The sequence below is a fragment of the Mustela lutreola genome, chromosome 8 (assembly GCF_030435805.1).
Source record: "Mustela lutreola isolate mMusLut2 chromosome 8, mMusLut2.pri, whole genome shotgun sequence".
In the NCBI taxonomy this organism is placed as follows: Eukaryota; Metazoa; Chordata; class Mammalia; order Carnivora; family Mustelidae; genus Mustela; species Mustela lutreola.
The window spans coordinates 13,222,101-13,249,168 of NC_081297.1; the positions used below are offsets into that span (position 1 = coordinate 13,222,101).

Sequence of the window (27,068 nt, forward strand, 5' to 3'; positions counted from 1 at the left end):
TGTATACACACACACACACACACACACACACACATAGATTAGATACCTATCCCATTTTTTTAAACACGTATGATAGCATTCCATTCATGCCATTATGTACCTTGCTATGCTTGCCTAAAAGTATGTTCTAGTTTGTAAGACTAAGCAATAGCCCCCCAAAGATGCCCACATTTTCAGACCCCGTGAACTTTACTTGGCAAACAGAACTTCGTAGATATGATTGAATGAGAGATCCTGAGGAGAGATCATTATGGATTAGCCTGTATTATCTGGGCAGCCCAACACAGGAGGGAGTCAGAGAAAAAGATCAGAGGATGGAAGTGAAGATCAGAAGGTCAAAGATTTGAAGATCAAGTAAGAAGTTACGGGCCAAGGAACACAGGCAGTTAAACGCCGAAAAGACAAAGAAAAGGATTCTTCCCCGGAGGCTCCGTAAGGAATCAGCATGGCCAACACCTTGACTCTGGCCGGGTGAAACTGATTCTAGACTTCTAACCTCTGTATATGAATTATAATAAAGTTGTTTGTTTTAAACTACCAAGTTTGTGGTCCTTCGTTACTGCAATAATAGGAAACTAATACCCCTGGGGGTTACTCTATCCCTACGGATCCATTGCCGCACTTTTTACTGGCCATATAGCATTCATGTGTATGACCGACCCACAATTCATGAGCACTGAGGTTGTTTCTGTGCTTTACCATTACAAATAATGCTGTAAGGAATGACCTATATATAAAATGTACACATCCAGGTGAGCATATTTGTAAGAAAAAGTGAAATTGCTGAATTACTTTTTTTTTTTTTAAGGTAACTCTACGCTCAGTATGGGGCTTGAACTCACGATCAAGAATCACATGCTTCACCAGCTGAGCCAGCCAGGTGCCCCTAAATTGTAATAAATATGGTCAAATAGCCTTAAATTATGTTTTGTTTTTTTGCATGTTCCAATATAACATTATTTATGGAAATTTGAGTTTCATATAATCTTCACCTGTGTCAAAATATTCTTTTTTTTTTCTTTTTCTCTATCCGTTAAAAATTTTAGTCTCAACTCAGGGGCTGTATAAATCAGGAGATAAGCCAGATTTCGTCTACTAGCTAAGGTTTGTCAAGTCCTGGTTTAGTCTGGCTAGTCTAGTTTAACTAGAAGTTATCGAATCAGAGCTGAATTTGCACTTATCCCAACTGAAAAGTTTCATTAAAAAAAGACATGTTTTAGACTTACACAAAATGTTCTTTAAAAAAAAAAAATTAAATCTAGTCTACGAATGCAAGTCACTCTGAAAAAAATCTTTACCAATTGGTTCAGAAAAACTTGCAATGGATTCATTTCAATTACAAAAGTCAATATGGCAGACTCTTCTGGCTCTATCTCATGTTCGGCAACATTTTGTTATATGAGACCATCTTTAAGGTTATTTAAACTTATTAACCCCCAAACCACTAAAACTTCCTGCCTCTGCTGAACTAGTAGAACCTCAGAGTGGGGTCCAGGTAGAAAGGCAGGCTTGTCTGTCTCATTTTTCTAAAAGATTCAGAGATGTACAGGTTTCTCATACTCTCTCTGAATTGTTTTAACCTTTGGTATATTTCCTCGTTTTTCCTGTTCCTTGAAGTCTTCCCATTTGAAGAAGCAGTCCCCTCCTCCAGGCTTTACTGACTGATTTCAGAAGAGAAATCCCTCTTATCTGCTCCGTGAGGGATCCCAAGGCTGTGCAGATCTTTTCTACAGTTACCCCTGCCTCACACCTTTTGTCCGCTGTTGGCAAGGAATGCTCAAGATTGCATGTTCTTAGTGCTCGGCTCTGTGAGCTTCTTCACAATCAGACTCACTAACATCCACAAAGGCTGTAATGCAGTGCCCTCAAGGTGCACGGAGCACCAGCCACAGTGTGGGGGTGTGCCAGATGAGATGTATGCAGCACTGGGGGTGCCTGAGAGCCAGCTGGGGAGAGTCACAGGCAAGGTGACCCTCCTGAGTCTGCAAAGCAGTTAGTAGAATTCTAGTTCCGTTGTTGCCCTCCGTCTATGAGCCGTGGCAGCCATTGCCCTGACCCCGGGCCCCTCTCTGTGCCCCCCTCAGCAATCTGGGGGGGTATCAAGCAGTGCCACATACACTTGGGAAAGCCAGACACCCACTCCCACACTCTCACTTTTTCTTTCTGGAGAAATCTCTGGCGAGAAGGGCCCTCTTGGCCCTTGGCTGAGGGAGTCACAGGTGAAGTGAAACTGTTCCTCTTACCCTGTTTAGTGCATCCAATCTCAGGCTGGTGTCCTCCACAGACACCCAGATCCCCACCACAGCACTCTCCTCTGTGGTCCTTATCAAAATGAGTGTTCTTCGTGAGGTAAGATGGCAGGAAACTTCTGCTTTTTTGAGAGTGTCACCCTCTTCAATAATATTTTCATATCTTTTGTTGCTTTCCTTTGTGACTTACCTGAACCAATTAGCAGGAGAGCTCAAGAGTCCGGTGGCTGGACTTTGTTCTGTCTTGTTTTTACTTCAATCATGAGGAAGCATCTTTGGGACCTATTGGTGAGATGCCCCCCAAAAGTCACCTCAAACCTCCAATCTGTCATAGTCACCTCACAAAGCCCCCTCCTTGAACTAGAGAAGCATGGAGTGAGCCAGTGAAGTGATGCCAACACCCAGGGGCCTCCACCTTCTTGTTGAAAGTCCCTGGAGTGTCCTCTTGGGGAACCCTCTCATTTCCTGATTAAAGCCGCAAAATGCCAGTCAAAATACCTCAGTCAACCCTCTCCACCAAAGAGTGCACCAGAGCTTGTGTTCTGCCCTCACTGAGCTCTTCTTTGAACAGTACTCCCAGAGGGCTTCACGGAAGGAAGAAAATAATCTTGGAAAATTCAAAATGGAAAAAGCTGGATCCGCATTTTTCAATGCTTGACTCTTGCTGACTTAAATATTAGAATGCACTGCAGAAGAAATGTAAATTTGAAGTAATGTTTTTAAAAAATTTTGTGCGGCCCCTGGGTGGCTCAGTCAGTTGGGTGTTTGCCCAGATGATGATCTTCAGGTTCTGGGATTGAGCCCCGTGCCCGGCTCCCTGCTCAGTGGGGAGTCTGCTTTGTCCTTGGCCCCTTTCCCCTTGTGCTCTCTCTCCCTCAAGTAAATAAATAAAATTTCTTTTAAAATTAATTAATTAATTAATAATAAAATAAAAATTTGAGATATACAAGGAAAATATGATACATATTGAGATGTCTAAGAAAACTCAGATAACTAAAAAGAAAGAAGAAGGAAGGAAGGGTTGGAAGGAAGAACAGAAGGAAGAAAGAAAGAGAAAGAAAGAAAACTCAGTGAATTCACCTCTGCTTCCTGATCAGGAATATAAGGCTAGGGAGGGAGGTTAAGTGATTTGTGGATAGACATATACTATTTAGTGACAAATTATATTTATATATATACATGCAAATATATACATAATTTTATTTCTACACATAAATATAAATTTATATTTTTATATGGAAACATGTATATAATATTATATAAAATGTATTCATTTATATATAAACATAAAATTACATTTTTATATCTGCATATATATACACAAATATATATTTTATATGTACATAAAATATACATTTTACATATTATATATATATATAAATGTATATATACATTTTAAATAGAGAGGATTGGTTTCCTCTAGTAAGTCCATTGGTAAAACTTTACTAAGGGAGGGGCGCCTGGGTGGCTCAGTGGGTTAAGCCACTGCCTTCAGCTCAGGTCATGATCTCAGGGTCCTGGGATCGAGTCCCGAATCGGGCTCTCTGCTCAGCAGGGAGCCTGCTTCCCTACCTCTCTCTCTCTCTGACTGCCTCTCCATCTACTTGTGATTTCTCTCTGTCAAATTAATAAATAAAATCTTTAAAAAAAAAAAAACTTTACTAAGGGACTATTAAGTCTGTCTCTGAGAAGCTTAACTTAAGACATGGATAATTTTTTTTTTAAGATTTTATTTATTTATTTTACAGACACAAATCACAAGTAGGCAGAGAGGCAGGCAGAGAGAGAGAGAGAGGAGGAAACAGGCTCCCTGCAGAGCAAAGAGCCCGACGTGGGGCTCAATCCCAGGACCCTGGGATCATGACCTGAGCCAAAGGCAGAGGCTTTTAACCCACTGAGCCACCCAAGCGTCCCAAGACATGGATAATTTAAGTGAGGTTCCAAAGCAGGTGACAGACTTTGATAAACACATGAATCTAGAGCTATCCCTCATTATCTAATTTATTGGTGGAGAGGACAGTAAGAATAATTGTTGACAAAAACAACTGTCAATTGTTGACAATTAAAGTTCTCAAGAATTGTTGACAATATGGGCACCTGGGTGGCTCAGTGGGTTAAGCCTCTGTCTTCGGCTCAGGTCATGATCTCAGGGTCCTAGGATTGAGCCCCGCAACGGGCTCTCTGCTCGGCAGAGAGCCAGCTTCCTCCTCTCTCTCTCTCTCTCTCTGCCTGCCTCTCTGCCTACTTGTGATCTCTCTCTGTCAAATAAATAAATGAATTCTTGGGAAAAAAAAAAAAAGAATTGTTGACAATAAAAGTTGACAAGAACCAGCAATAGCTTTGCTCATGTGGCAGAGAAGTCATGATCAAAGAGTGACCTTGAAGAACTTGCTAGAAATGGGAGGATTCACTAGCAGTTGCTGCCCATGAAAGTGAAATAAAATTGAGGAGTTGACATTAAAGTATTTCTGTGGTTGTTTTCTAAATCGTCCCAGTCTTCCACCTAGAAATATGCTTAAAATTAATTTACAACACAGGGAGAACAAAATGCATCAAACTGTACAATATTTGCTTTGTTAAAGAAAGACAGCTCCAAGAAACGGGGTCTCTAGTAATCTGTCTGACTGCTAAGGCAATTAGTCTGGAGTGGGTTCTGTGAAGGGTGGGTGGACCAAACGATCTCCCCAAGAGAAGTCTCAGAGGTTTTCCATAAATCTCCTCTCCTGGCAATTTAAAAACCAGAGATAAATGAGTGACAGACCATGACAAACCATGCCTGTCTTCATTGGTACTAAGCCAGGGGTAACATCCCTCTAATCAGCAGGAAATAGTATCCTCTCTCTTTTACTTTATTTTCTTTATTTATTTGAGAGAAAGAGCAAGAGTGTGAGCTGGAGGTGGGGGGAAGGGCTAGAGGGAGAGGGAGAGAGAATCCCAAGCAGGCTCCACACCCAGCACAGAGCCCAGTGGGTGTTGGATCTCAAGACCCCAAGATGATGACCTGAGCCAAAATGAAGAGTCCCATACCCAACCAACTGAGACACCCAGGCACCGCCCCCTTTCTCTTTCATGAGGTCACCTCATTAGTCCCGCCAGTGTTATCACCTGATACAATTATGATTCTGTTACACACAGAGATGAGGTGTGGCTAGACTTGCTCTGCATCAGGAAGATGATTCTCATTGCTTTTTTTTTTTTTTTTTAAGATTTTATTTATTTATTTGACAGAGAGATCACAAGTAGGCAGAGAGCAGGCAGAGAGAGAGAGGGAGGCAGGCTCCCCAAAGAGCAGAGCGCCTGCATCGGGCTCTATCCCAGGACCCTGAGATCATGACCTGAACTGAAGGCAGAGGCCTAACCCCTGAGCCACCCAGGTGCCCTCCTTTCTTGATGAATTGAGCTTGAACAAGCCTGGGTTCCACCCCAGGACCCAGCATTCAGACAGGCAGCCACACCCCCACCCCAAGCTATGGAGAAGTTGTCTTCACTGCATATAGATAGTTATGAGCCCTTGACACAGGCACAAAGAGATAAATGGCTCCATCAGAACATTCTCCTCAACCGTCCCCTTGTTGACACTCAGGAAAAGTTGTCTGTAACTGCAGCTCAGTCGATGAATAATTACCCACTTTGAGATCCAAGATCCAAGCCAAGTTTCCCAGCACACTGCTCTCTCTGGCCACAAACGTGATCTGTCTCAGCCTTTATGCCTTGAGAGGAAAAGATGGGGAAAATTCTTGTCCTGTTCCAGTTCATCTCCTCTGATGACTTCAAAGAGTACACTGAATCTGTTGACAGAGTTTTCAAAGTTAGCAAGTTTTTTCTTTTCTATTTTTTAGCCAGGTGCTTTATCGGTCACAATTATTGAACATTAGACTACTTTAGTATTTTCAAGGCAACTTCCAAAAAACAGGTGTCATAAAGTGTGTGCATGCTTGAAAAGTGGAATTTGCTTTTCTAAAAGTTACTTGCCTGCATTGTTTTCAGTGGTGACATATGTTTTTCAACCCCTCCCCCCAGTTAAATTTAAACTGTTCTGTGCTCACTGCCTCATCTTCATACCTTGCTGAAGCATTTCTCCTACTAATTGGGGAGACTGTCCCCACCCCACCAATCCCACCTGATTTTTAAGTGCTCCCAGATTCTTCCACCCTGTTGTCTATAACCTGAGAGTACATATTACCTGTGTCTCTCAGACTCTGCCTGACATTCCATGTAACTGTTTCATGAGGGTCTATCTTATCTGAAATTAGCTAACTAATTCCTTGAAGACAAAAATGTTTATTTTTCCACTCCTTTCATATGTGTGTCCCCACATACCCCTCCCTGATTACCATGGATTACCACATACCTTCACATGTGGAAAATTATGAACTTCTTAAACTTGAAATTACTCCAAGCAAGAGAGCAATAAATATGAAAGCACTTCTATAACTTTCCCTTCGTGATCTTTGTGATCTTTTCAATTTGTACTACATTCCAAGAAACATGATTTAAAGCCAGTCGTTTATTTTTTTCTGCTGGTCCAACATTTAGGGAAATTTTTATGCAAAGAATGAGATCTAGAGACTTGGAAAAATTATTCAAATTCCATTTTCTCCACAGCTGACATCCTATCCAGTCTATGACAGTCTCTCGTGCCTGATCAACCCCTCATCGAGGTATGCTTTTTATCATAATTATAGTAAACATTTCATTAAGTCATTACTATATGCTAGAAACCATGCTAAGTGCTTTACATGCATTATCTCATTGAATTCTCAGAATAATCTGAGAAGATGAGAACCATGAAAAGCCTTGTGTCACAGATGAACAAACCTAGATACATAAAAATTCACTATCTTGGCCAAATTCTGACCTGCAAAGGGTAAAGCCAAAATTCAAATCGAGGTTTGTCTACACCCTCAACCAGCAGTATCAACAGCCTGTGGAACTTGTTAGAAATGCAAATTCTTCACTCCCATTCCAGCGCTGGGGGGCGGGGCCCAACAATCTGGATTTAACGAGGCCTCCAAGGTGATTCTGATGCTCTAAAGGAGTCAGTTTTTCCTAAAGGGTCTGATAGTAAATATTTTGGAATTGCAGGCATCTACAGAAGCAGCCATAGAAGATATATAAACAAATGTATATGACTGTTCCAATAAAGCCTTATTTACAAAATTTTACGTACAAACTTTATTTACAAACTTGAGGGCTGTGGTCACCCACCCCTGTAATTCTTATATAAGTGTTCTGAGAGTAGCTAGGGCAAAATGCGACTTTATTAAAGATAGATAACATCCTCAGTGCAAAAGTTTTAATTAATAGTGTATCAACCATATTTCAATAAAAAAGGAAAAAAATGCTTTTAATCATAGACATACCAAAAAAAAAAAAAAAAAAAAAAAAAGAGAGAGAGAGAGAGAGACCCTGGAAAAAAGTAGGGAAAGGATTTTATTTTTTATTTATTTATTTTTTTAGGAGGGAGAAGATTTTACTTAACAAAGATCAGAGTGGTTCAGAAAAAATTTTTATAAAACTTTGTCAATTTTCTTTTCAGTGAACTTGCCCAATGAAAAATTATAAATATATGTTTCACAAATTGACTTTACTCCTGATGACAGATTAAAACATTTTTAAATGGCCTTTTCATAGAATTATTTTTAAGTATTGTGTTGCAAATTAAGGTAATATCTGTATGTGATAAAAAATTCAAAGTATAAAGAAAGAAAAGTTCCATTCTGCCATTTCCCTTTGCCCACCATCACTTCATTCACTAGAGGTGAATAACTGAGTAACATTGTTACTCAGCCCTCCTGATGATGGCCATTATAATCCTAGTACAGTATACATGTACATGTATTCCTTGATTCCACTCTCTCTGTACCAAAGGTAAGACATTTTGTGCACCCACACTACTTCCCACTTCACCTCCCATGTTAATCATCCAATTGTGTTCATTTTATTACATTTATTTTGTTAAAGTTTGTGTACTTACCTCATTTAGTGATTATGATAATGTTATCAGGACTTTGTCTACAGATTGATTCTAAAATTTAGATCTGATAATATAGTACTTACATTAGGATTCTATAAATATGGTTCAGGCAGAACTAATTAATGTGATTGAGTCCTTAGAGAAGGAAAGATGGTCAACTCTAGGTCATAAACCAATGCCATTTTTAAAACAATTTTCCCTGGGCTTGAAAAAAGCTTAGACTATACTAGGGAATCCCTTCCTGGAGAAATAAAATCCAACCAAGACAAAACCAAAAAAGCTATCAATGAGGTACAATCAAAAATGGAGGCTCTAACTGCTAAGAAAAGAGGCAGAAGAGAGAATTAGTGATATAGAATACCAAATGACAGAGAATGAAGAAACTGAGAAAAAGAGAGATAAACAACTATTGGATCATGAGGGGAGAATTCAAGATAACTGATACCTTAAAGCAAAAAATATTAGAATAATTGGGATCCCAGAAGAAGAAGGAAGAAAGAAAAGAGCAGAAGGTATACTGGAAAAAATTATAGCAGAGAACTTCCCTAATTTGGGAAAGGAAGTAGGCATCAAAGTCCAGGAGGCACAGAGAACCCCCCCACAAAATCAATAAAATAGGTTAACACCCCAACATCTAATAGTAAAACTTAACAAGTCTCAGTGACAAAGAGAAAATTCTGAAAGCAGCTCAAGACAAGAGGTCTGTAATCTACAATGGTGGAATCATTAGATTGGCAGCAGACCTATCCACAGAGAACTGGCAGGCCAGAAAGGATCAGAATGATCCTTATATTCAGAGTACTAAATGAGAAAAATATGCAGTCAAGAATACTATATCCAGCTAGGCTATCATTGAAAACAGAAGGAGAGATAAAAAGCTTCCAAAACAAACAGAAACTAAAAGAATTTGCAAACACCAAACCAACCCTATAGGAAATACTGAAAGCTGTCCTCTAAGCAAAAGAGAGAGCCTAAAAGTAACATGTGCCAGGAAGGAAAAGAAACAATATACAATAACAGTCACATTACAGAAAATACAATGGCACTAAATTCATATCTTTCTGTAGTTACCCTGAATGTAAATGGGCTAATTGCCCCAATTAAAAGACACAGGGTATCAGATTGGATTAAAAAAAATGTATCTGTATGCTGTCTTCAAGAGACTCATTTTAGACCCAAAGACACCTCCAGATTTTAAGTGAGGGCGTGGAAAACCATTTACCATGCTAATGGACATCGAAAGAAAGCTGGGGTAGCAATCCTTATATCAAATTAGATTTTAAGCCAAAGACTGTAATAAGAGATGAGGAAGGACACTATCCTAATTAAAGGGTCTCTCCAACAAGAAGATCTAACAATTGTAAATATTTATGCCCCTAACATGGGAGTGGCCAACTATGTAAGTCAATTAATAACAAAATTAAAGAAACACATCAATGATGATAAAATAAATAGGGGAATTTTATACTCCACTCACTGCAATGGACAGAGCATCTAAGCAGAAGATCAAAAAGGACATAAGGGCTTTGAATGACACACTGGACCAGACAGACTCCACAGATATATTCAGAACATTCCATCCCAAAGCCACAGAATACACATTCTTCTCTAGTGCACATGGAACATTGGAACATTCTCCAGAACAAATCACATCCTGGGTCACAAATCAGGTCTCAACTGGTACCAAAAGGATCATTCCCTGCATATTTTCAGATCACAATGCACTGAAACTCAAACTCAATCACAAGAGGAACGCTGGAAAGAACTCAAATAACATGGAGACTAAAGAGCATCCTACTAAAGAATGGATGTGTCAACCAGGAAATTAAAGAATTTTAAAAAATTCATGGAAACAAATGAAAATGAAAACACGACTGTTCAAAATCTTTGGGACACAGCAAAGGCAGTCCTAAGAGGAAAGTATAGAGCAATACAAGGCTTTCTTGGGAAACAAGAAAGGTCTCAAATACACAATCAAACCCTACACCTAAAGGAGTTGGAAAAAGAACATCAGATAAAGCCTAAACCCAGTAGGAGAAGAGAAATAATAAAGATCAGAGCAAAAATCAATGAAACAGAAGCCAAAAGAACAGTAACAGATCAATGAAAGTAGGAGCCAGGACGGCTTCCCAGGGGAATTCTACCAAACATAAAAAAGAATTAGTATCTGTTCTTCTGGAACAGTTCAAAAAATAAAAACAGAAGGAAAACTTCCAAACTCATTTTATGAGGTCAGCATTACCTTGATCCCAAAACCTGACAAAGACCCCATCAGAAAGGAGAATTACAGATCAATATCCCTGATGAACATGGTTGCAAAAATTCTCACCAAAACACTCACCAATAGGATCCAACAGCACATTAAGAGGATTATTCACCATGACCAAGTGGAATTTATAACTGGGCTGCAAGTTTGGTTCATCATCTACAAATCAATCAATGTAACACAATACATTAATAAAAGAAAGGACAAGAACCATATGATACTCTCAATAGATGCAGAAAAAGCATTTGACAAAGTACAGCATCCTTTCTTATCCAAAACTCTTCACATTGTAGGGATTGAAGATACATATTTCAATATCATAAAAGCCACCTATGAAAAACCCACAGGAATATCATTCTCAAGGGGGAAAATCTGAGAACTTTGCCCCTAAGGTCAGGAACATGGCAGGGTTGTACACTATGGCCACTGCTTTCAACATAGTACTAGAAGTCCTAGCCTCAGCAACAAAAAGAAAGAAAAGGTATCCCAATTGACAAAGAAGAGGTCAAACTCTCACTCTTTGCAGATGATATGATACTTTATGTGGAAAACCCAAAAGACTCTATGCCAAAACTGCTAGAACTCCTACAGCAATTCAGTAAAGTGTCAGGATATAAAAATCAATGCACAGAAATCAGTTGCATTCTATACACCAACAACAAAACAGAAGAAAGAGAAATTTAGGAGTCAATCCCATTTACAATTGCATCCAAACCCATAAGATACCTAGGAATAAATCTCACCAAAGAGGCAAAGAAGCTGTACTCAGAATACTATAGACCACTCATGAAAGAAATTAGGAAGAAAAAAAGAAATGGAAAAATGTACCATGCTCATGGATTGGAAAAACAAATATTGTGAAAACGTCTATGCTACCTAGAGCAATCTACACATCAAAATGCAATCCCTATCAAAATACCATCAATTTTTTTCAAAGAAATGGAAAAAATAATGCTAAAATTTGTATGGAACCAGAAAAAAATCCCTGAATAACCAAAGGAATGTTGAAAAAGAAAAGCAAAGTTGGCGGCATCACAATTCCAGACTTCAAGCTCTATGGCACAGCTGTAATCGTCAGAATAGTATAATACTGGCACAAAAACAGACACATAGATCAATGGAACAGAATAGAGAGACCAGAAATGGACCCTCAATTCTATGGTCAACTAATCCTTGACAAAGTAGGAAAGAATATCCAATAAGAAAAAGACAGTCTTGGGGCGCCTGGGTGGCTCAGTGGTTTAAGCCTCTGCCTTCGGCTCAGGTCATGATCCCAGGGTCCTGGGATCGAGCCCCACATTGGGCTCTCTGCTCAGGAGAAAGCCAGCTTCCTCCTCTCTCTCTGCCTGTCTCTCTACCTACTTGTGATCTCTATCTGTCAAATAATTAAATAAAATCTTTAAAAAAAAAAAAAAGAAAGAAAGGAAAAAAAAAAAAGAAAAAGACAGTCGCATCAACAAATGGTGTTGGGAAAACTGGATAGCCACATGCAGAAGAATGAAATTGGCCCATTTCCTTATACCCCACACAAAAAAAGACTCAAAATGGATGAAAGGCCTCAATGTAAGACAGGAATCCATCAAAATCCTTGAGGAGAACATAGGCAGCAGCCGTTTGACCTCAGCCACAGTAACTTCTTCCTAGAAACAATGCCAAACGCAAGGGAAGCAAGGGCAAAAATGAACTATTAAGACTTCATCAAGACAAAGGCTTCTGCACAGCAAAAGAAAGAGTCAACAAAACCAAAAGATAACAGACAGAATGGGAGAAGATATTTGCAAGTGACATATCAGATAAAGGGCTAGTATCCAAAATCTATAAAGAATTTATCAAACTCAACACCCAAGGAACAAATAATCCAATCAAGAAATGGGCAGAAGACATGAACAGACATTTCTGCAAAGAAGACATCCAGGTGGCCAAAAGACACATTAGAAAATGCTCAACATGGGGCACCTGGGTGGCTCAGTGGGTTAAAGCCTCTGCCTTTGGCTCGGGTCATGATCCCAGGGTCCTGGGATCAAGCCCCGCGTCGGGCTCTCTGCTCGGCGGGGAGCCTGCTTCCTCCTCTCTCTCGGCCTGCATTTCCACCTACTTGTGATCTCTGTCTGTCAAACAAATAAATTAAAAAAAAAAAAAAAAGAAAAAAAGAAAATGCTCAACATCACTTGGCAGCAAGGAAATAAAAATAAAAATAAAAATAAAACACAAATAAAAACCACAATGAAGTTCCACCTCACACCAGTCAGAATGGCTAAAATTAACCAGTGAGGAAATGACAGGTGTTGGCGAGGATGCGGAGAAAGGAGAACCCTCCTACACTGTTGGTGGGAATGCAAGCTGGTGCAGCCACTCTGGAAAACACTGACAAGTTTCCTCAAAAAGTTGAAACTAGAGCTACCTACAACCCAGCAATTGCACTACTGAGTATTTACCCAAAGATACAAATGTAGTGATCAAAAGGGACACATGCACCCCAATGTTTAAAGCAGCAATGTCCACAATAACCAAATGATGGAAAGGGCCTACATATCCATCGACAGATGAATGGATAAAGAAGACATGGTATATATATACATGGAATATTATGCAGCCATCAGAAAATGAAATCTTGCCTTTTGCAACATTGTGGATGGGACTGGGGGTATTATGCTAAGTGAAATAAGTCAATCAGAGAACAATTATCATATGATCTTGTGGAATTTTAGATATAATGCAGAGGATCAAGGGGGAAGAGAGGAAAAAATGAAATGGGACAAAACCAGAGAGGGAGACAAACCCTAAGAAACTCTTAATCTCAGGAAATAAACTGAGGGTTGCTGGAGGGGTGGGGGTGGGAGGGATAGGGTGGCTGGGTGATGGACACTGGGGAGGGTATGTGCTATAATGAGTGCTGTGAATTGTGTAAGACTGATGAATCACAGACCTGTACCCCTGAAACGAATAAGATATTCTATGTTAATAAAAAATATAATAATAATAATAAATTTTTTAAAAATGAGGAGAATGTTCCAAACTTCTAGGTCACACTCAGCTGCCACTATTTCTTTTACTTCGTGTCATCCTCATTTATTCCTTTTCTCTTTTACTTCAACAAAACTTCTTAGGGGCACCTGGGTGGCTCAGTGGGTTAAAGCCTCTGCCTTCGGCTCAGGTCGTGATCCCAGGGTTCTGGGATTGAGCCCTGTATCAGACTCTCTGCTCAGCAGTGAGCCTGTTTCCCCCCTCTCTCTTTCTGTCTGCCTCTCTGCCTACTTGTGATCTCTGTCTGTCAAATAAATAAATAAAATCTTAAAAAAAAAAAAAAAACTCTAAAAAAAAACTTAAATATTCTTTTCACACAGTTATGAAACTTTCTGAGGTTTTTTTTTTTTTTTTTTTTTTGCCTAAAAATATCTTTATTTTGCCCTCATCCTTGATTGATGGTTTAGCTGGGTATAGAATTCTATATTCAAAAGTAGGTGTTGGCAAACTATGGCCCACTGGTCAAATCCAAAAACACCTTGTTTTTGTAAATAAAGTTTTGTTAGAACACAGCATCGTTTATGTCTCCTTTCATGCTACAGCTGCAGGGTTGAATAGCTGTGAGTAACCACATGACCTACAAAACACAAAATATTTACTTTCTGGCCTCTTACAGAAAAACTCCACCTCCCTTTATTTAAAATCCTATCTCAAAATGTCAAGTCCCAACTCAATTGTTTTCTTGCTGATGAGGACTTGAAGGATTCTGCTCTATTGTCCTGTATTGCTGATGTCAATCTGATTATTAAGCATCTATAGTAAGCTTGTTTTTTTCCTCTCCAGAAACTTTTTTGAATTTTTTCTTTACCCTTGTATACCTCAAGCATCACTAGATTTTTGGGTTGGTTTATTTTGTTTTTAATTTACCTGTTTTAGTATTTGGTCAGACTTTTCCAATTAAAGAGTCATATCTTCCTCTATATGAGGAAATTTTCCTCTCCTATATTTTAATTTATCCTTTTTGGTTTTTTGTATTAGCCATTTCTTTCCTATGAGATGGATATCAATCTCTATTCCTGTCTTCATAGTTGCCAGCTTTTCACTCATTCACATTTTGGGGGTTTTGTTTCATATATAAAAAGATTTCCTTTATTTTTATTCCAAGATATTTTATTAGTCCAGTCCAATGTATTTTTCAATCCAGCTATTGGTTTTTTATTTCAACAATCACAATTTTAATTATCCAGAGTGCTTTTGGTTTTCTGATTGCTCTTGTGTCATAATAACTTATTCTTCCTTTTTTTTTTTTTAAGACTTATTTATTTATTTGACAGGCAAAGATCACAAATAGGCAGAGAGGCAGGCAGGGAGAGAGAGGTGGAAGCAGGCTCCCTGCTGAGCAGAGAGCCCAATGTGGGGCTCGATCCCAGGACCCTGGGATCATGACCTGAGCCGAAGGCAGAGGCTTTAACCCACTGAGCCACCCAGGCGCCCCTCTTCCTTTTTTTAATATAGTTATTTATTTGAGAGATAGAAAGAGTCCAAGAAGGAGAAGGCACAGAGGGAGAGGAAGATAAGCAGATTCCCCACTGAGCAGGGAGCCCAACATGGGGCTCCATCCCAGGACCCTGGATCATGACCTGAGTCAAAACCAAGAGTCAGATGCTTAACCAACTAAGCCACCCAGGTGCCCTACAGCTTATTCTTATTTTAAGGATATAATATCATCCTGAATTATTCTAAAAATGCAGAAAACAATTTTTAAGTTCTTTTTAGCTCTCTGAGTTAAATCTGCTTTCTTCCGGATGGGTTGTTTTGTTATTCATATTAGTCCTTCTCTCTCAGGAAGAGGGTGTTATCAGATATCTAGTGTTATGTCTGTGACCAAAGCACAAAGCTGACCTGCACAGGGGCATAAGCTTCTCAGGACTCTGTTAAGTGACAGAGTTCTGTGGGCTCCCAGGTAAGCAGAAGTACAGACCGGCATGGTTCCCGACTGTGTAGAGCAGGAAATCTGGAGACCCCCTAGGGTTGCATAGGGCTTGCAGAACTTTGGCGAAGATGTCTGAGCCAAGCTGCCTACCCCCAGCATTTGCTATGGAAGCCTGAGGGTTAATTCAGCTATTTCCCTTTAAGCGTAGCTCTCACACTTCTTCGGTCTTTCAAAATTATTTGGTTTCATCCAGTGGCACAATTTTCCCATGTTTGTTCTGGGATTGAAGAGTGGGGAGGAAAGGAGCAGAGAACAGGAGCTCTAGTTGAAGAAAGGTGTCTCAAAGATCTGAATCCAGAACTTTAAATTAGTGAGTATCTTTCCCCCATCTGCCACCTACTCTTGTCATTTCTGTTTGATAACTCCAAGCTTGGAGCTTTTCCAGCAGTCCCTTATCTCTGGAATCCCCTTCTCTGCCTTTTGTTTGTCTGTTTGCTTTTCAAATAAATCCATCTGTTTTCTATCTACTAGCATTTACTCACACTTTATGGTTCCTTTATTGATGCCCAGCATTGTTGTGGTTTCACTAAATAGATTTTTACATGGACAGACTATGGACAGTTAATCATTTCAATGGGACCTTGAGAAAGGGTGAAGGTTGATACATATGCTCAGTCCGCTATCTTGAACCAGACAGTCAGCAAAGTTTAAAGTACATAGAATTTGTCTTTTGGGGATCCATCTTTACACTTCCCCCCTCCCCCCCATCAAATGACATTTTCAGGAAATTATCCGATAAACATATCATTTAGTAAATACTTCTTTTATATACATACATACACACACATGAAAAGAATAGAAAAGTTTAGAAGCTAAATTTTAATAGAAACAAAAGCCTCTGTCTTAAAAAAAAAAAAAAAAAGAAGAAGAATCACTTTAGAATTTTGGGCACCATGAAGGTACAAACTTTCAGAGGTGCTTGGGTGCCTCAGTCAGTTAAGTGGGTGACTCTTGATTTCGGCTCAGGTCATGATCTCAAGGTTCTGGGATGGAGCCCCATGTAGACTCCACACTCAGCACGGAGTCTGCTTAAGGATTCTCTCTCTGTCCTCTGCCCCTGCCCCTGGTTGTGTGCATACCATATTTCTCTCTCTCTAAAATTTAAAAAAAAAAAAAAAAGAAAAGAAAAGAAAAAAGAAAAGTACAAACATTTAAGGGGAATTTTCCTTTTATGGGAAATCTGACTGCCTGTGATCAATGAATTTTCAATCTGAACATTCCTGAACCCCAATACATCTCCCAATCAGATGAACTAATGACTTTTTAGTGATATTTTTGATCAACTAGGGAAGCAAGGTAGTATTTTAAGAAAGACCATAGATCATACCAAGCTAACCACATCAAGGTAATTTTAGACATCTCATTTTTCAAAATGTCTAATACTGTAGGAATCTTTGAAAAGTGCATAGAAAAGAATTATACATACATACATTTCAAAGAAACTTCTAAACCAAATATATCCTGCCTGATCATAAATAATACCTTACCCAGATGTGAAAAAACCAGAACCAGAGTACACAGAGCTGGAAAGGATAAAGGTGGGCAACACATGTAAACAAACCGTTCCAGGGTAATGACCGAAAGGAAAACCGCGCTTCCACTGTTAACTCTCCCTTTTGTTCTAATCGTAAAGGAAAACACATACGCTAACGCTAATAGTTGAATTTTTGTAATTTCATCCATTATTCAAAACATACTTGGTTTTCCTGAACAGACATGTATTACGATGCATTCGTGTTAAGCTCCTATAAATAGAATCGTAGGACAATTAAGATACAGGAACCTTTTGAAAACCTGGCAATTGATATAATTTGGCCCCGTTCACTTTGCAAATAAATAAAGAAAAAATAATTTCTTAGTTCCCAATCTAATCTTAAGTTCTGACCCTTTTTGACTTTGAAGCTGCTCCTGTCTCTTTTTCAAGCATGTGCGCTCACACGCGTGCACATATGTGCACACGCCTACCCCTTGCTTTCTATGTCAGTGGCCGGGTGGACCAGGCCGATGGCCAGATTCAGCCGCACTCTACCGTTATAAAGCATGACAGAGCTGGAAGGAAAACATCTGGTCCAAGGTTGCTGCTTGCCTTTGCTGCGGAGAATGTTCTTTGATCTCCAGCTGGAGCTCCCTATCGAGTCTAGCAGATCAATTAGTTAATAGACCTTTCCCACTGGTAGTCTCACGAGCTGACGACCTAGGGTAGAAGTAAGTTCTACTTATCAGCCCTTCTTTTCCCCCCTTTTACTTTAGGCAGATCCTTTTTTCCCTTGAAATAACATAATTATTAAACCACTTCAGTCACTTCTGTGGTTAATGATTCCCTTTCGTTAGTTCTGCTCTCAGGCTGAAACCTCTTGGTGGCTTTTAAATACACCACTCCCTGACTAGAGTTCCACCCCATACTACAACTGAGGTTAGGACCAGCTTGAAATACCATTATTAAAACCAACATCTTGTCCAGGTTTTCTTAATTCCCTTGGGGAACTGAAATTATCATCTTAGTATCTGTTTCTCCAAAGAGTCAGAGAAATAATAGAACGTGTCACCTGGATTTCATTCTAACAAACTTGGTTCCTTTTCCTTATGTTATGAAGGTCTGTCTAGGAATTTAAACAAACATGTATAATCTTTTCCTAATAATCTTCTTATCCCCTTTACAATTACATTACTTTCAGTGCTGTTTAGAAAAAGCACAATTACTTGCCAGAAAACCAAGCGGAATTATTTTGGGTCTTACACAGAGAAGTCCAATTGGTTTTAATGATTTTGGTGGGGTCGAAACATTTTAAGTAAACTATTTTTCACCTGAACACAAAACCATTGTCTTGTATTATATTTACCAGTCCAAAAAAAAAAAAAAAGCTCTAAAATAATTCCTTTCTTAAAAACAAGATTAGCCAATTGGTTGTACTTTTCAGGCACAATTAAACCAGTTTTGCACAGGAGACAGACACATAATGCTCCAGTGAACCGACACTTGCTGCCCAGCTCGATGCATTTTCCTGCAAAAGACCCCAGTCTGATTTATATACTGGGGCCAAACTCAAACTGTGCAGTGTTAACCCTGGCCATGACCGAAATACCTAGCTGGGAAGAAAATGTGGCAGCTCCTTCCCAGGGTGCAGCAACACCCCCCAGGCAATTGAGAGAGCTTCACCCAGATGAAGCTGCAAAGGGAATTTCAGGAGGCAGAAGGTAATTATCCCCTTTGGACTTTGGCATGGACAGGAGGATTAAACAGTGCTGTCCTTTGTCCCCCAGACAAAACGTGCCAGCACATCTGTGACAGACACAGACAGGAATATGAGGAAGGAGCCTGGAGTCTTGTTTGTTTTCAGTGTCCTATTTTTGGCCTCCATAGGTCACCAATTCCTATGTCCCCCCAAACTGGGCCAGTCCTCAATGTACCCCCTTTTATGTCACATTACTACCACTTGGAATGCTTTTTAGAAGAAGCTAGATATAAATGCCCAGTAATGGCTCTGCGAGCCACTGTTTCTCAGCTCAGTTAAAATGAAGAACCACTTATAACACAAGTCTCCAAGCTTTGCCTTGCGGGAAGCTCTACCCCAGGCTTTGATATAGAACCTTCCAAAGTTCTTTTTAGATGGTGACCACTCTTGTAATTATTCTTTAAAATAGAAATAAGTTAGCTGTAGACCCCAAAAGATGTCTTAGATCTCATTTCTGTAAATTTTATAATATGAACACTTGTAATTAAGGTTGATAGGAAATTAAACTGCTGTGGGTGGGTCTTGACAGGTTCACCATGCTGTACTTGCAGAGAATTACTGAATGTCACTTAACTGTTTGGTTTATGCCAAAATTCACCCACAAGATCAGCAAGGCCAGGACACAGCAGAAGTTGGCTTACACCTTTACCCCCATGCTATCCTTTAGTGTTCACTGACTCCACTACCACTCTCCAGCTTGAGGCATTCTTGACATGACTCTCCCACTTTTTCATTCCTATTGACCCTTCTGAGAAGGTCATCAGCCTAAAGGATTTCATTCCATGATGTAACATTCGCTCCTTCTAACATCTTTTGACATTGGTCCAACCAGCACTCCAGTGACAATATGCCCAAGGCATGTTGACTCAAGCAAGGTACAACTTGGTGACAAAAGCCAGGAAACAGAATTCTAGAAGCCCCAAGCTTCACTCCAACCAATGTCTAAGCCCTCACTTTCAAATCCGTCCATTTCCTGAAAGAAAGAATATTTTCCAAGCTTCCCAGTCAGGGTTAGTCCTGAGCCACCAAATACTGATAGGTTATAGCTGCTGAGTGAACCAGAAGCCAAACCTAGATCAATTCTCTGAGGTGACACACTTTCTGTTAGTGTTTGCTCTAGATAACAAATATCCTCTTAAGGATGAAACTAGTGAATTCCTCTCTCCCAAGAGCCACACTTCACCAAGTGGCCGAGGTCACCTTTTATGATGTGCAAACTTGGTAGGGAATAAACATCATCTAGAAGTCGGCACATTTCTTAACTTGGGAAATTTTGTCACCTCTAGTAAAAATGTTCTGGTTCACTTTCCTACAAAAAGAGTATAAAATTGTGATTCTAAGTCAAGCTTAAATGAGGTCTCTTCTGGTCTTTTGGGTCAATATTTTGCTTTCCCATATTGATTTTTCTTTTAAAAGGAAAAACCCTGAAGTTCTTTTTAATCCAAACAATGAAATGCTCAAAATAAGCAACAGATGGCTTCTACATGCTAGCCCCAAATCTGTTTGACTCCAAACCCCAACATCTTCCCTCACTGCCTCCCAAGTACCTGCTGTGGGAAATCCTTTCGAAAGGCACTTGCTTGGTGATAAGGAAGATTTACCTGCTTTCCATAAACAGAAAAAAAAAGCAAGGTACCCCAAATTTAAATGACTTGCCAAGAGCCACCATGTGAATGTGAAATAGCCATACTCATGTCCACTTTTTCTGTAAGGGCATGATCACAAGGAGCGCTTCGGGGATGCTGACAGTAGACCAGGTAGGGTGACCAGAACTTTCCACCCTGATGCAACGAAAGCCCCCCAGTTTTTCTTGTGAAATCTCATCTCCAACTCTCTCATTACATAATCTCTAGGGGTCTGCCTCCCATCAGGTCTGCACTTCTCAACTTCCGTTTCCTGTGTCTTGGGAATTTTCTGGGTGGTGCTTATTTCTCTCCAGCTTCACAGGATGCTCTCTGAATGTGGAGTTTCATCATATACGGGCTGGCCTGAGAGACCCATTTCGAAGAGCTCCTCTGGTTCCTGGACTCTGACTGGAAAGCCCTCCATGAAACCAGCCTACTGTGAATGGGACTCTTACTTCCTGCTTTAGCCAAAGCTTTAGCTTTCCCTCAGTGGCTCTAGAAATGTTAGTGTTTTTTCATCCTAAGTTCACAATGAACAGTTTCCTTTCCACCTTTTCTCAACATGCTTGTCTGATTCTGAGGAGGACTTGTCACTTGACAGCATCCAACCTAGATAAGACCACGTGACTCTAATCTATGCGTGAGGGGGAGACTCAGAAGTTAAAACAAGCTTTGAAAGGAAGACTGGAGACTCCCCACAAGCCCCAGGGTTTGGCTGGGACTGCCTCTGCTCAGCCCCCAATAGGCTTCCCACGAAGCAGGGGCATCCGGGCAGTCCTATAACCCAGGGTGAAAACACATCTTCGCTCTAGCGGAACCGCTGGGCTACTTCCAATAGTCCTTTTTTGAAAGTGGATGGATGTCACCTGGCGATCAAGATTCAAACAAGGTTCAAAGGTCACTTTTTTTTTTAAGGGGGCCTGTGTCCCCATGTTCTCAGTTTTGATGGAAACTTATAAATGAATTACTGCCTCATACATCATTTTATACACATCAATCATTAGTAACTATGCAGCCGGTGGCTGTAAACTATGCGAAAGCATGAGAAACCCTAGCTTCTAGACTCAACCGTGATGTTAGCTAACCAGCTGTCCTTGGGGAAGTGACACAACCAATCTGGACCTCAGTTTACCCATCTACAAAAGCAGCCCTTCAACAGGGTGATTTCCTAGGTCTCTGTGCCCTTAAGAAAACTGAATGGCTCTGTGTCAGCCTTGACAGCTGCTACCTGACACCCAATGCAGTTGTGTGGCAGGCTCCATTGAAAAGGCACAAACACAGTGAGTCTTCCCTTAGCGGCTTGATCCTACTCTCCATCACCAGATTGTGACGACCCCATGGTAAGGATACCACCCACCCCAGAAACAGGAGGGCACCTAGAGGGCTGCTCCTTAAACAGAAAATACCCACATATAAAAGCCTGCCTTGGAAAAATTAAGGTAAACATCTTTTGGACTTGTTGCTGTTGACAGCATGTTTTCAATTTGCAACGCAAATTCGTCGGAAGCCTTTCTGCCAGGGAACCGGATGGCCCAGGGAATTGGTAATTGGTAATGAATCGTGCAGCCTTTCAGGTCTGAATGGAGCCCCGCTAATCGTGAATTACCTGATACTGTTGGAAACCTTTGCAACATGAGCCAAACCCCTGGATTCATTCCCTAGCTTAAAACAAGAGTTAAAACTGTCTGATCGGCATTGAGAAGGAGAATTAGGAGAACAGCCTGCATGGGGTTGGAAGTGGACAAAGAGAGAGAGAACTTGGGGGTTCTGTTCTGAAGCCTGAGGTTTTCCCCCAGGATGTCCCCGGAGGGGAGGGTTGGGGTGAGTTTCCCAGGAAAGGTCAAGCCTCAGGGAAGTGGAGTGAAGGCACATCTCACAGTCTGGAAGGGTCAAAAATTCCAATCGTGGAATCTTCATTTCTTCTGATCAACTACCCTGGTCCAGAGGTTCAAAGCACTCTTGTAGCAATTCTCAAGGTGAAAGAGATTTCGCTATTTATTGTTTGCTCTCTAAGCCCAGCTTGTCTTTAAAAAACAGAAGAAGCTGATCATCAGAGCTTTACGAACTAACCCAAACAATGAATCTCCTTTTCTGAGCGTTACCACAATAAAGTTCTACGTTACGATCTGGTCTGCTGCATTTTATTTTCAGTATTTGCAATCATCCTAAGGGAACCATCTAGCAGAAAAACAGCTTTTACATCACTAGCTTTCCCTGCCTACTCCAGCTCCATATTTATACCACTACTTTTCCTTTACACTCTTTGGTTTATAGTAGCAATAATTTTCCCTCATATATAGTCCAACGAACAACCAATTAACAAATGCCCAGAGCGGTAAGCATTCTTGGCCGTCTTGCCTAGTCAGTCATTAATTTGGTGAAGAAAGGGCTAACAAACTCATAAAGGGGAACGTGAATTTTAGAAGTTAGTTCAATTTTACATTATTAAAAAGGAAAATGTAGTAAAAATAATAAGAGCTTTGCCAAAACTCTACAGCAAAGTCAATTAGTCTCACAAAAAGCCTGGGAGTCTACTATCTGAACTTGCATTTGGAACCACTTAGCCTATTAAAACAACTCCAAACTTCATCTCTTGCAAATCATATTTCAGCGCTCATGGCTGGATCCTAATGAGTAAAATTCCTTCCCCATCCTTGATGCGACACAATTTAAAGTCTCTAGTGGGTCTGTGTATTTCAAATATATACACATGACTGAACGTATGCGGAGTTTCTTGCATATATAAGTACACACCTATCATAAAAATTTCATACACTAAGTATAGTCTTATATGACATATAGTAACACAATGGCTGCATCATATATTGGTACGCTGTATACTTTTAAGATGCCTTTAAAAGAAAACGAATTTCAAACCAAAAAATAGAGGCACTGACATTACAGGCCTATGGCAAAATATAACATGTCTGAATCAGAAGAGGAATCATTTTTATAATTTTCACCATATTTCAAGTGTGAGGGGGATACTGTTTCTTTAAGACAATTTGGTAACACTACAGACATGTCATTCATTCAATCAGCATATAACCATGGGCAATAAAGATTTTATTTTGCTCTGATTAAGGGGAAAATTAAAATATTAAGTGAGATTATTTTCATAGATGATTCTACAAAATAGTGTTTTCTCAATCAATGAGTGAATAGCTGCTAGAGCTTTTTTTTTTAAATGTATCTTATTTTATTGAAATCTAACGTTCCTTAGATGAAAATGAAGTTGCACCTTTTGAGACCCAAGGCTCTCCACTCTGAGCCTCTATAAAAATCCCAAGCAATTTCTATAGGTTTTCCAAGGAAGATTCAGCTCTAATTAACAACAATTTTGTCCATATTTTGTTTTTCTACTGCACTGAAAGAATAGCAGGGGGTGAGCCCTGCAGAAAAGAAGATTATTAAAACTTTAATAACCTGAGCCTTTGAACCTTTCCAAATTCTTTACAATTTTCTCACATTTCCAGTCCAGATGTCTGCATGTGGTTATCGTGCTAACGTGAATGTTTTGTTTACAATTTTATTCACCTTACTTACTACCTCCTTTTTAAAAAGCAGAAGAATGCACAGTAATTTTGCAGTTCTTCTGAGCAAAGGAGTTTAGCTGTTCTTACAAGTAAATTTGCGAGAATGATTTTTATTCATTTTTAACTGAACAATTTCCAACAAGGCAGCCATTTCTTCCCTGCTGCTAGAGGTAAATTGTTAGACAGCCTAGCAACCAGGCCGCTCAATCAGAGCATTCTTTTTGATCAAGCTACACAGCTTCAAAAGACTGAAAAGCGAATCCACTTTAGAAACTTGAACTCTTGAGATTGTTACAAAAGAGAGACTGAAAAGGAGGCATCCTTTAACATAATCAGCTGCTTGCTGTTTTACCAAAGAGAGGGATATTTGCATACAAAAAAAAAAGCCACAATAGAACTGCCCTCCAGGGAACTCAATATGACAACTGCATTATTCCAACTCCAGATACTTGGTAACAAAGTCATAGCCAATTATGACTTTTCTTTTAATTAAAAAAAATTATTCTAGCAAACCCACTGCCACCTAAATGATTACACTTCCCCAATATCTTTGCTCTATAATCAAGTGCTAACAAATGAAATTTGAATAGATGTGTGGGATAATTTTTGCAGGACGTTTCCTACAAGGGAGCCCACAGACCTTCTTCTTCCCTTCCTCTTTGTGCTGAATAGAATTTTAGTGTGATGGCTGGAGCTCCAGCAGCCATCTTGGACCACAAGTCTGAGGAACGAAAGCTAGGGAAGACAGGGCACTGAGGGAGCAGAAGCCCAGGTTCCCTGGTAATAATGGAGCTCCTTTTCCAGTTTTGCAAGACGTACTTCCAGAACTACTTCATATACAAAAGAGAGATAAACATCCTTATGGCTTAAGCCACTATTATTTGGAGACATTTATTTAATGTGACAAAACCTAGTCCTAACTAACATATCCTAACCTGATTTTAAAATTCTATTTATAGCTATATTCCGCTATAGCTGAGAAAGAGAAAAGCAGTCCCTGACATGTAGAAGCTGGCCTGGTACTGTCAGTCAAGACTTGGTGTGGCTAAAAGCCACCCTGATATTCACCATTCAGTCTTGGTGTTGATTTCACATCAGCATCAAACAAGGCCACTCTATGACCAGGAAGGATAAGACCAAAATAAGAACACTTCATATCATGTCAGAGCACAACCTCAAAACCTGAGTCATAAAGAAACAAGCAATATATTAGGAGTCTGGTTGCACAGATTTTCAGAAAATCTGAATTTTGCTTGTGTCTTACTCTATTTTTTTAAATAAACCTATATTGGTGGCTAACACATACCCAGAAAAATACACAAATCCTAAATTCATACAGCTCAGTGAAGTATCTCAAAGTAAGCATACCTGTGTAAACACCATCCAGATCAAGAAATAGAACATCACGAGTTTCAAAGGATAACCAAAGACCACAATAGAGTCTATATGGAGGCTGAATCCACAAGCTTACATAACAAGCGAGAGTCACATCACTCTAGAAGATCATTAGTCTCTCTGAGTGTGTGTGTGAGTGTATATAGGGGAAAAAAGAAAGTTGCTTCTAAATAACAAAGTCTTCTCAAAGACACTTTGTAATAGATTAGAGAATATGATTCAGAAATCTCTCCTAAGCATTAGTCACCATCCCAGTGTGACCTCATTTGGGCACCACACCTGGCTCTAAACAGGTTCAAGTTAAGGATCAAGCTGTCTTAAGGTCATCCAACAGCCAGGTGCTAATGGACAGGTACTGAAAGACCCACGGATCCCCTTACCCAAGAATCCAACACTGCCACTGGATGCAATCAGCAAGAGGTTCTTTATTGTTATGCAGGCGCCTGCGGGTGGTCAGCGCGCGCCTGCGGGTGGTCAGCAGCTCCTGCTAGCTGAGCACACCTGGCTGGGGTGGTGCAGGATTTTTATAGACAGGTACAAACAAGTTTTGGGTGGGGTGCAACTGATTGGTTGACAGTTTGAACTTTTGAAAAAGGCATATGTGGAGTTTGCTGATTGGCTTTGGGGACCCGCGGGCGCGAAGAGAGAGGCGGGAAGGGGGAACAAGCTGATTGGTTCTGAGGGCCCGCGCGCGGGAGGAGAGAGGCGGGAAAGGGGGGAACAAGAAGGGGGAAGGTAGGAATGCCATCATGGCGTCTTCTTATTATTTCTATAAGCCAAGCAGTTACAGAAGGGCCAAAGAGCGATTAATAAGCAATTAATAACCTAATTAATAACCTGGTCTATACCTAAAAGCCAGCGGTTTACAGAAAAGCAAACAAGCGGTTAGTTATCCTATCTATCTTCTAGGGGAGGGGTCTTTCAGTACAGGGTCTAAGAGGACCCCACTGTGATTTGAACATACCAAAATCTCTCCCTGTCCCTCTTTCCAAGCACTACCCTAACTTCTGACTCCAAAAATTAGTCTTGCCTCTACTTTGACTTGAGATATGTACTAACATACAAAGTATTATTTTTCTTTTTACTGAGGTAAAATTTACATAGCATTATCTTCAAATTACCTACTGATTTATTCTGCCTACTCAAATCTCCTGTTGAACCCCTCTAGTGAGGTATTCATTTCAGCTATTGTACTTTTCAGCTGCAGAATTCTTACGTGGCTCTGTTCTATAATTTCTGTCTCTTTGTTGTTATTCTCTGTATGTTCATACTCATTCTCCTGGCTTTTTTTAGCTCTCTGATCATAATTAGGACCTTCTAGTTGGAGTCTTTTTCTAGTAAGTCCAATATCTGGGCTTTCTCAGTGACCACTGATATCATGTATTCCTCCTGTGAATGAGCTATACTTTCTTGTTTCTTTGTGTGCCTTGTCATTTCTTTTTTTAAAAAGCTAACCATTTTTAATAGTATAATGTGGTAACTATGGAAATCAGATTCTCTTTCCCCAGATTTGCTGTTAATTACCAATGGTTGCAGTCATCCATTGGTTTGGCACTTTTCCAAACTATTTTTTAAGATCATATTCCTTGTCATGTGTTGTCATTGACAGCTCTGTTCCATTATCTCAGTGGCCAACCAGTGACATGACAGTGACTTCCTGAAATACATGGAGCTAAAAAGAAAAAGAAAAAAAAAATCCACTTTCCTGGTCTTTTCATCCTGGCGCTGAGCTGGAGCATCCCTTCAACACAAGCCAGGCCACCCACAGCTCTCAGGTAGCCTCCACCTCCTGCCCACAGATCTACCACAGGTGTAAGTGTAAGGTGTTCT

General features: G+C 40.0%; 1 long non-coding RNA gene across 1 annotated transcript; it reads right to left on the minus strand.

Moving 5' to 3' along the window:
* Positions 1 to 2,445: 2,445 nt before the first annotated feature.
* Positions 2,446 to 10,649, minus strand: LOC131837962 (uncharacterized). The gene is made up of 3 exons (XR_009356389.1): positions 10,568 to 10,649; positions 5,879 to 6,037; positions 2,446 to 2,531 (listed from the first exon to the last, which is right to left on the minus strand). It is a non-coding gene; the product is annotated as an uncharacterized LOC131837962 (long non-coding RNA).
* Between the last annotated feature and the right edge of the window lie 16,419 nt (positions 10,650 to 27,068).